The sequence below is a fragment of the Suncus etruscus genome, chromosome 2, assembly GCF_024139225.1.
Source record: "Suncus etruscus isolate mSunEtr1 chromosome 2, mSunEtr1.pri.cur, whole genome shotgun sequence".
Taxonomy (NCBI): Eukaryota; Metazoa; Chordata; class Mammalia; order Eulipotyphla; family Soricidae; genus Suncus; species Suncus etruscus.
This window is the reverse complement of record NC_064849.1, coordinates 139,348,992-139,356,748: the sequence shown is the minus strand read 5'-3', so window position 1 is coordinate 139,356,748 and position 7,757 is coordinate 139,348,992. Positions and strand designations below refer to the sequence as shown.

Genomic DNA, 7,757 nt, shown 5'->3' with positions numbered 1-7,757 from the left:
CATGTCAGGAGTTGTTTCTCTTGTACTGATATGTGGGAGACATTGGGCTGGACAGCTAGTCAAAGACACCCCGAACTGACCACTTAGTCCGGGGGTGCAGATCCCCCCATTCCAGAATGGCCTTCACAGCCAGATCTGGTAACCTGGGCCCTGGGGAATGAGATGGGGTGGAGGAAAACTTCTCCCCTATGCATTCACAAACTGCAGTGGCAAGAGCTGGGCTCAGAGATCCCACATGCCAGGATAGCTAGCCAAAGGAAAATTCCCTTATCCATAGCAGACCCCCTGCAGGGGTGTCTGTTTTTACTGATAACCATTTTCAAAAGCGCTAAATAAGTAAAAGCGACAAATACCCTTTTAAATATCGTCCAAAAATATTCTAATTCGTGACTATAGGAAAGGAAATGGAATACCCTATATATAGAAAATAGCACTCAAATAGATCTCTGAAGTCAGTGTCTATGTGAACATTACTTTCTGTACAGTGGTTTTCTCTGACTGCCGAGCCTAATCCTTAAACAATTCATCTATACAATGTATATAGCCCCTCTTATATATTGCGCTTCCACACTCAGAGATCCTACTACTCCCCCATATCCCAACCCGGATTTGTTATCTTCTCCTTATTTAACCCTCTTTACCCTCAGTTCTTAACTTGTTAGGCACCAAGACCGACCTCCTTCCCCAACAGATCACAATCCAGCTCCTCAATGAAAAACACCCTCTGGATCCCCAATCTCGTGTCTCAGCAAGAAACCACAACCAACACGCCTGCTGACTCAAGCTTTGTGACCCCTCTTACCCCCATCAAATCGTGGACTGTTACATGATACCAGAATCAGCTTCAGCAAAACTCCCAGCTCAAAAACACTACAGGACTCTGAAATGCCACAAATCATATCTCAAACTCTAGACCAAAGTCTGTGATACGAAAACGTGCCTGCTTTCTTCCTCCCCACAAGAATATCTCAGAAGACCTAATTGGGAGGCCTATATTGCCTACTAGAAAACAATTCACTACAGGATACAATTGGAATCTCCCACTCCAAGAGCATATTTCATGAGGGAAGAGCTATACATTCAACTTGACTCATGAGAAAAGGCCAGACCCAGTATGGCTCATAAATAGTGCAAATATTGAACCCTGGGAAGCTGTTGCAAGAGAAGTCTTGTATACACTCTACTATCTATCAGGGGAGGGTGTGAACACAGTCCCCCACTACCACAAATTATGCTGTCGAGTTTCCCACATTTGGGGAAATTGCAGAGGTCAGCACATCCAGAGTGCAGTGGATAAGCTTCACCCTGGGAAAACCACTTTCATGATTATGGTATCTCCTCTGCCTGGGTTTGACATTGAATGTAAGATCTATTGTAATCCAGGATTATCTCATTTTAAGCATATCTGTAAAGAAGCATATTCCAATTGAGGATGTTTTCTGGAGTTCTGGGAGATAAATTTTTTGGAGGAGAAAGCTCGTTTTGGAGAGCATTATCATTATTTGAGACACAAATACACAGCAAAAAATTGAAAAATCATAGCTGCTAATATGTTTTATCCCTGGGACTTGCTTCATTTACTAAGCAGTTTCATGAAAAACTTTTTCCTCTGAATTGCCTGAAAAGAATCAATACCAGCTGGATAAATCATCACAACCTTGGCTTCCACAGCTGCTGGTGCTGGGGAGAACTCCTTCATCAAGTGTCCACCAGCCTAATAAATTCTTCCAGAAAAGTGGGTTCACCTGATCCTTGATTAAACTGAGCTCACACTTATTCTGGACAAGTGAATCCTTAAGTCTCTTGGTTTCATGGGTCATGGCTCAATCTGTTTATATGGATTAATTTAATTTTTGGTTTTCTGATAAGTGGTATAAAAAACTCTGCGATTACCAACCCAAGTGAACAAGTCTAAATCAGAGTAGCAGATGAAATCATCCAAACCAGGCTGAAGGTGAAACAAGTGTAGACTGGGAGTCTTCTACCTTGAATGGAGAGCCAGCTGACTGCCAGAACTGCCATTTTTTATTGAGTACAGAGTGGGGCAGTAAGGACAAATAGCTCAGGCTATCTTGAGCCAGTCCCTCCCAGGTTTACAAGTAAGACATTCTGTTTTGGGAATAAATTTAAATTGTAAACAAACATACAAAGAAACCTGGGATAATCTTTGTTTTAGGTAAAATCTTTGTTTAGATAATCTTTGTTTAAGGTGTAAGCTTACAAGTGTGTATGCCTTTTTGTCAGTTCAACACATTCTCTTTATTTTTGCACATGTCCTCACTCACTGCTGAGTGTGTTTGCAGCACAGAGCACAGGGTAATCTTTGCCTGCTGGAGCCCAGAGCAAGGTGGGGATGGGGGGCAGCGGTCAGCTGGCCCTGCAAATAGTCAAGGTGAAAGGGAGATGCTCTTGATGGAGAGAAACTGTTGCATCCCCTGGCAACATATGTAACTGCAACTAATTCCTTAACCTTTTTCTCTTATGGAAGATGAATTAAAGTTTCTGGTTAAAATAGCTTGAACCATCTACAACAAGCTAGACACAGAAGGGACCACTTATATTAGCAACCAAGGTGGCAAAGGGAAGAGGACGATATGGGATGCATGCTGGGAACAGGGGTGTAGGGAGAACAACATTGGTGGTGGGAATGCCCTTGATTGAATGTCTTATGTACCTAAAATACTACTGTGAAAGATTTGTAATCCACTTTGTTCAAAATAAAAATTATGAATAAAAATATATCAATAAAATAAAAAATAAATAAACTTAAAATAGTTGAGTGGAAATTGTATGCATTTTACAGTAATTTCAAAAATAAAATGACAAAAAATTTTTAAGCTATAGTTTATCAGTCAATTACTAAAGGACTTTATTTTTTTTGTATATTATTCTATAAAATCACCCTCAGTACCACCATGCATGGCCCCAGTGGACTCAGTTCCACTGAGTCTAATCAGTTCTATATTGCTATTCTGAGCATCAAGCTATCAGAAATGGTTGATCAAATATTGCTAAGGAAGAGTCCCAGATAACCTAAACACATATCAGGAGCACCTACACATAAAATATCATATTTATTGCTCATTCTAGAAAATATGTTTTTAAATAGAAAATTGTAGAGTAAAATAAAAAGATAAAAGTTTAATGACAAGGGGCCGGGTGGCGCTGGAGGGTAAGGTGCTGCCTTGCCTGCGCCTAGCTTTAGGACGGACCGCGGTTCGATCCCCCGGCGTCCCCATATGGTCCCCCAAGAAGCCAGGAGCAACTTCTGAGCACATAGCCAGGAGTAACCCCTGAGCATCACAGGGTGTGGCCCAAAAACCAAAAAAAAAAAAAAAAAGTTTAATGACAAGAATATTTGAAAGGGGCCGACGAGGTGGCACTAGAGGTAAGGTGTCTGCCTTGCAAGTGCTAGCCAAGGAAGGACCGCAGTTCGATTCCCCCGGCATCCCCATATGGTTCCCCCAAGTCAGGGGCAATTCTCTGAGCACTTAGCAGGAGTAACCCCTGAGCAATCAAATGGATGTGGCCTGAAAAACCAAAAAGAAAAAAAAAAAAGGAATATTTGAAAGACTCATTTAAACAGTGAGATTATAAAGAAAGCATGCCTGGTAAGTGAAGTAGAAAAGGGCCTCTTTAATAGACATGATAAGTTACTTTTTATAACATTAATATATAACCTAAGAAATAGAATATAAAACACTATGTGGATTTCTCTTTGGAGTTTTTGTGTGTTTGTTTTTTTCTTTGTTTTTGGGGTCACACCTGGTGGCAACTCAGGAGTTAATCCTGGCTCCTGTGCTCAGAAATCACTCCTGGCAGGCTTAGGGGACCATATGGGAACGCCGGGCGTTCGAAACCACCGTCCTTCTGCATGCAAGGCAAAGGCCTTACCTTCATGCTATCTCTCTGATCTCTCTTTGAAGTTTTTATTCATTAATAGAGGTATCAAGCAATTTTGTTAAATATTAGAGAGGATAATTTTTGGGGAGGGGGTCACACCCAGAAGCGCTCAGGGGTCACTCCTGGCTCTATGCTCAGAAATCGCTCCTGGCAGGTTCAAGGGAACCATAAGGGATGCCAGGATTCGAACCACCATCTTATGCATGCAAGGCAAAAGCCCCTACCTCCCATGCTATCTTTCATTTTTTCACTAAATAATAGACATTTAAAAGAAAAAAATTCTTTTTAAAAGTATTAGTTGCATATATAAGGACTATTATTTTTTGTTGAAGTCCATCATGAGTGGTAGAGGTATAATTGTATACAAAGAGTAGTACAATAGTGAGTGACCTGTTCTTTGCTATGATGGTTCAGAATTGCCCTTAAATTAGGATAGTTTCTAGTTATAATCTAGATTCTTTGCTGAGATCATTATCTAAGAAGATACAGCACTGGAATATGTTTCATCCTTAAAAAAGCCAAATGGAGGGGCCTGAGCAGTAGTGCAGGGCATAAGGTGTCTGCTTTGCATGAAGCTAGCCTAGGACGGACTTGTGGGTTCGAATACCCCGGCATCCCATATGGTTCCCCAAGCCAGGAGCAATTTCTGAGCGCAATGGCCAGAAGTAAAACCCTGAACGTCACCAGGTGTGGTCCTAAAACAAAATAAAACAAACAAAAAAAGAAGTCAAATGGAAATCGTTTGTTAATTACTTTCCAGAGCCACTAATAGCTTCTAGAATCCATATGAGCTAGAATCCATAATATGAGCTACTTCATTCAAATAGTTAAGGTTAGTTTCAACATGAAGGTCCTGAATTTAGCAAATATATCTTTCTGTCCATTTGCATTATGATCATCCATTTAAATAAAGGATTTTCAATAGCAAATCTAATATCAGGTAAGAATTGGGGCATGAGAGAATATATAGTATAGAAGGTTAGTGTCTTCTTGTCTAGCATGAGGCCTACTTGGGTTCCATCACCCAACTCTACGTATGGTCCCTAAACCCTGTCAGGAATCGATTCCTCGCCAAGAGTAAGTCCAGAATAACTTTTGGGTATAACTGTAAAAACAAACAAGGAAACATTTTAAGTAACATACTCTGATACTCAAACAATGGGACCCTAGTTTAATTTTGAAAAACAGATATAATAACTTATACACTAAGAAGATTATAGTTTACTGAATCTAATCTGTACCAATCTGCCTGTTGAAATCATTTTTTGTGTATTTTTTTTAAATATGGAATTGGGAAATGCATGACTCTCTCCTTATGTATATGCACTAACCTTGATGTATTGAGGTTGTCCTGACGATTAACTAATAATTGACATTAGTTAGTGGTAATCTCAGAGCTGATAAACTACTCAACATACCATGAGTACAAATTCAGAGAACCTAGCATAACAGTGACATCTATCATGTTCTCCTGAAGAATTTTTAAACATAATTTTTTATTCCACAATGTATTTCCACAAGTCATCGACATTATAGAGTTCTATTGTAAGTTTCAACTTTATGCAATGTTTATATGTTTGTTTGCATTTATATATTTAAAGTGGGGTTTTATTTTATTAAGTTAGAACTTTTGAGTCTTCAGGGGAATGAGACTTGGGTGGCAGTTTTAAGCAATACATCCTGTGGTGAAAGTTATTAGCACAGTGCAGGCATCTATAGAGATTCACATCACAAAGGCTACCAGGAAGGTCAGTATGTCTGTACCCAAAAATCTTCAATGACCTTCCTGAAATATCTAGTTCTTTTCCTTTGAAGAAAAGCTTCATGAGGTAGAGATGTGCCAATGCCCCATACTATGTGTGAGTTGCAGTGGTAAGTGATCCCCTTCTTCCCTTATGGAACAAGTAATGCATTGTAACCCCTAACAGAAAACTCCAGCTGTCTCTTTACAAGCCAGTCTTTTGGCAATGGTTCAGATTTTTTTCTCTCCTTGAATAGTCATAATTCATAGAGAGAGCCAGACACACAGATTTCTTTTTGCAACTGACTTTGTGTTTCTTTAACTGTCCCTATCCCTAATTGCTCTTTGCAAACTTATCCCTCCACATTGGTAAACTAGAGAGAACCTGTTCAATGGACCAATAAATATAACCTTTAAAATTCTCTTTTGGAGGACACATTCAACATTATTGCCAAGTTCACTTAAGTAAAAAGGGGGTAAATTGTGTTAGTTGGTTATTAGGAGTTGCAGGTGTGCTTGGAAAGGGAGATGGTTTCTCATTCAGGAACTATAGATAATCCCACTTATAAAACTTCTCGAATTGTAAAAAAAGGGAAAAAAACTCCTCCTAACAAGAAATGCTGCAAGAAAGAACTCACATATGTGCATTAAAAGTGAGGTGATAAGCCAGTTTTACTAGATTGTATTTTCAGGAAATGACTCTGAATTTTAAAATTTTGTTGACTCTTCAAAAACATCTGATTTATTTGAACGAGATTTTGGGGGTGTTTATTTTTGTTTTGCTTGAATGCAATTTTGTTTGTTTCTTGGACACAACCAATGTACTCAAGGGTCCTCCTGGCTTTTCACTCAGGAATTATGCTTGGCAGGCTCTGGAGACCAGACGGGATGCCAAGGATTGAAACTGGGTCAGCCATGCTTAAATTCGATTCTAAGCAATTCATACTAGATATGTGCTCATGTATTTCTACATGCCTGTGGATAAAATTTCACAAAAGCACTTGCATTTGAATGGGCAGGAAATCTTTATTTTTCATCTAAAAGTGGCTGTGAGGGAAAAGAACACCAGAGAAGGGTCTTCTTTTATTTTGTCTTCTTATTTGTCAATTGATCTGTGTGCAATGAATCCTCATAGTGATAGAAGCACTCAGGTATGAGGAGAATAAAACTAAGAACATTATTTATATGATAGACTTCATGAGTTTTGATTTGGGAAGTAAATATATTTTGAGTGAATATGTACCAGGACTTATGCTGAGTACTACCAACACAGTTCTCACTCTCAAGGAGCTCATCGACATAGCAATATATGCTAACTTTCCAGAACCATAGTGACTTAGATCAGGGCTTATTCAAGGACTTCTATGAGTGGCACATAAAGAACTATTTATGGGTGTCATGCAAGGGAAGTGGAACCAAAGCTGACGTCACAGATCAATGACATATGAAATGAGAAAACAAGAGTTTACTTTTAGAGTGAATACTACTTGGGCTATCAAAGGGTCCATACAAAAGAAAACATATGAGACCAAACTGATTCTGGTATTTTTGGTTAAATAAAAGAAAATCTCACAATAGAGGTTGAGTAACAGGTAGAAGGACATGCTCTTCTTTTCATAGGCAAGAGGGAATCTGTTGAAGAATATAGAGCAGATATAGATATAGACTATGCAGTCTAGATACTTTTATCTGTAAGTATTTTTTTTTAAATCACTACAGGGATCTGTTTAGACCCTGTGCTATGTCTTCCAGATCCATCTTTAGGACTGAAATGCACTTTTCTCTAACCACAAGAAATGAAGCAACACATAGACCACTGTTGTCTACCCTCAAGGGAAATTGCATCAGTTGAAAACAGCTCTTTGTAAAGGGAACTCACATCTGAAAATGGGTCAGTAGATGGTGTGGGGGTTTAATAAAGGTCTTATCTTCTTGTGCCAATGTAAGAAGTATCTGAAGGGTTATACTGTTTAATTGTTCCCCCTACAAACTCTGCCAAGGCGTTATTATTACTAGTTTGTGGCCCAGTTTTTGTTCTTTCCAGTCCTATTTCTCTACCATTCTATCTAACCCATTGATTTCAAGTGTGTTGCCTGATGGCAGTACTGTTAAC

At 39.1% G+C, this 7,757-nt stretch overlaps 1 non-coding gene across 1 annotated transcript; it reads right to left on the bottom strand.

The window, feature by feature from the left end:
• Window positions 1–1,191: 1,191 nt before the first annotated feature.
• On the bottom strand, window positions 1,192–1,352 carry LOC126002829 (U1 spliceosomal RNA). The gene has a single exon (XR_007493454.1). It is a non-coding gene; the product is annotated as a U1 spliceosomal RNA (small nuclear RNA).
• Between the last annotated feature and the right edge of the window lie 6,405 nt (window positions 1,353–7,757).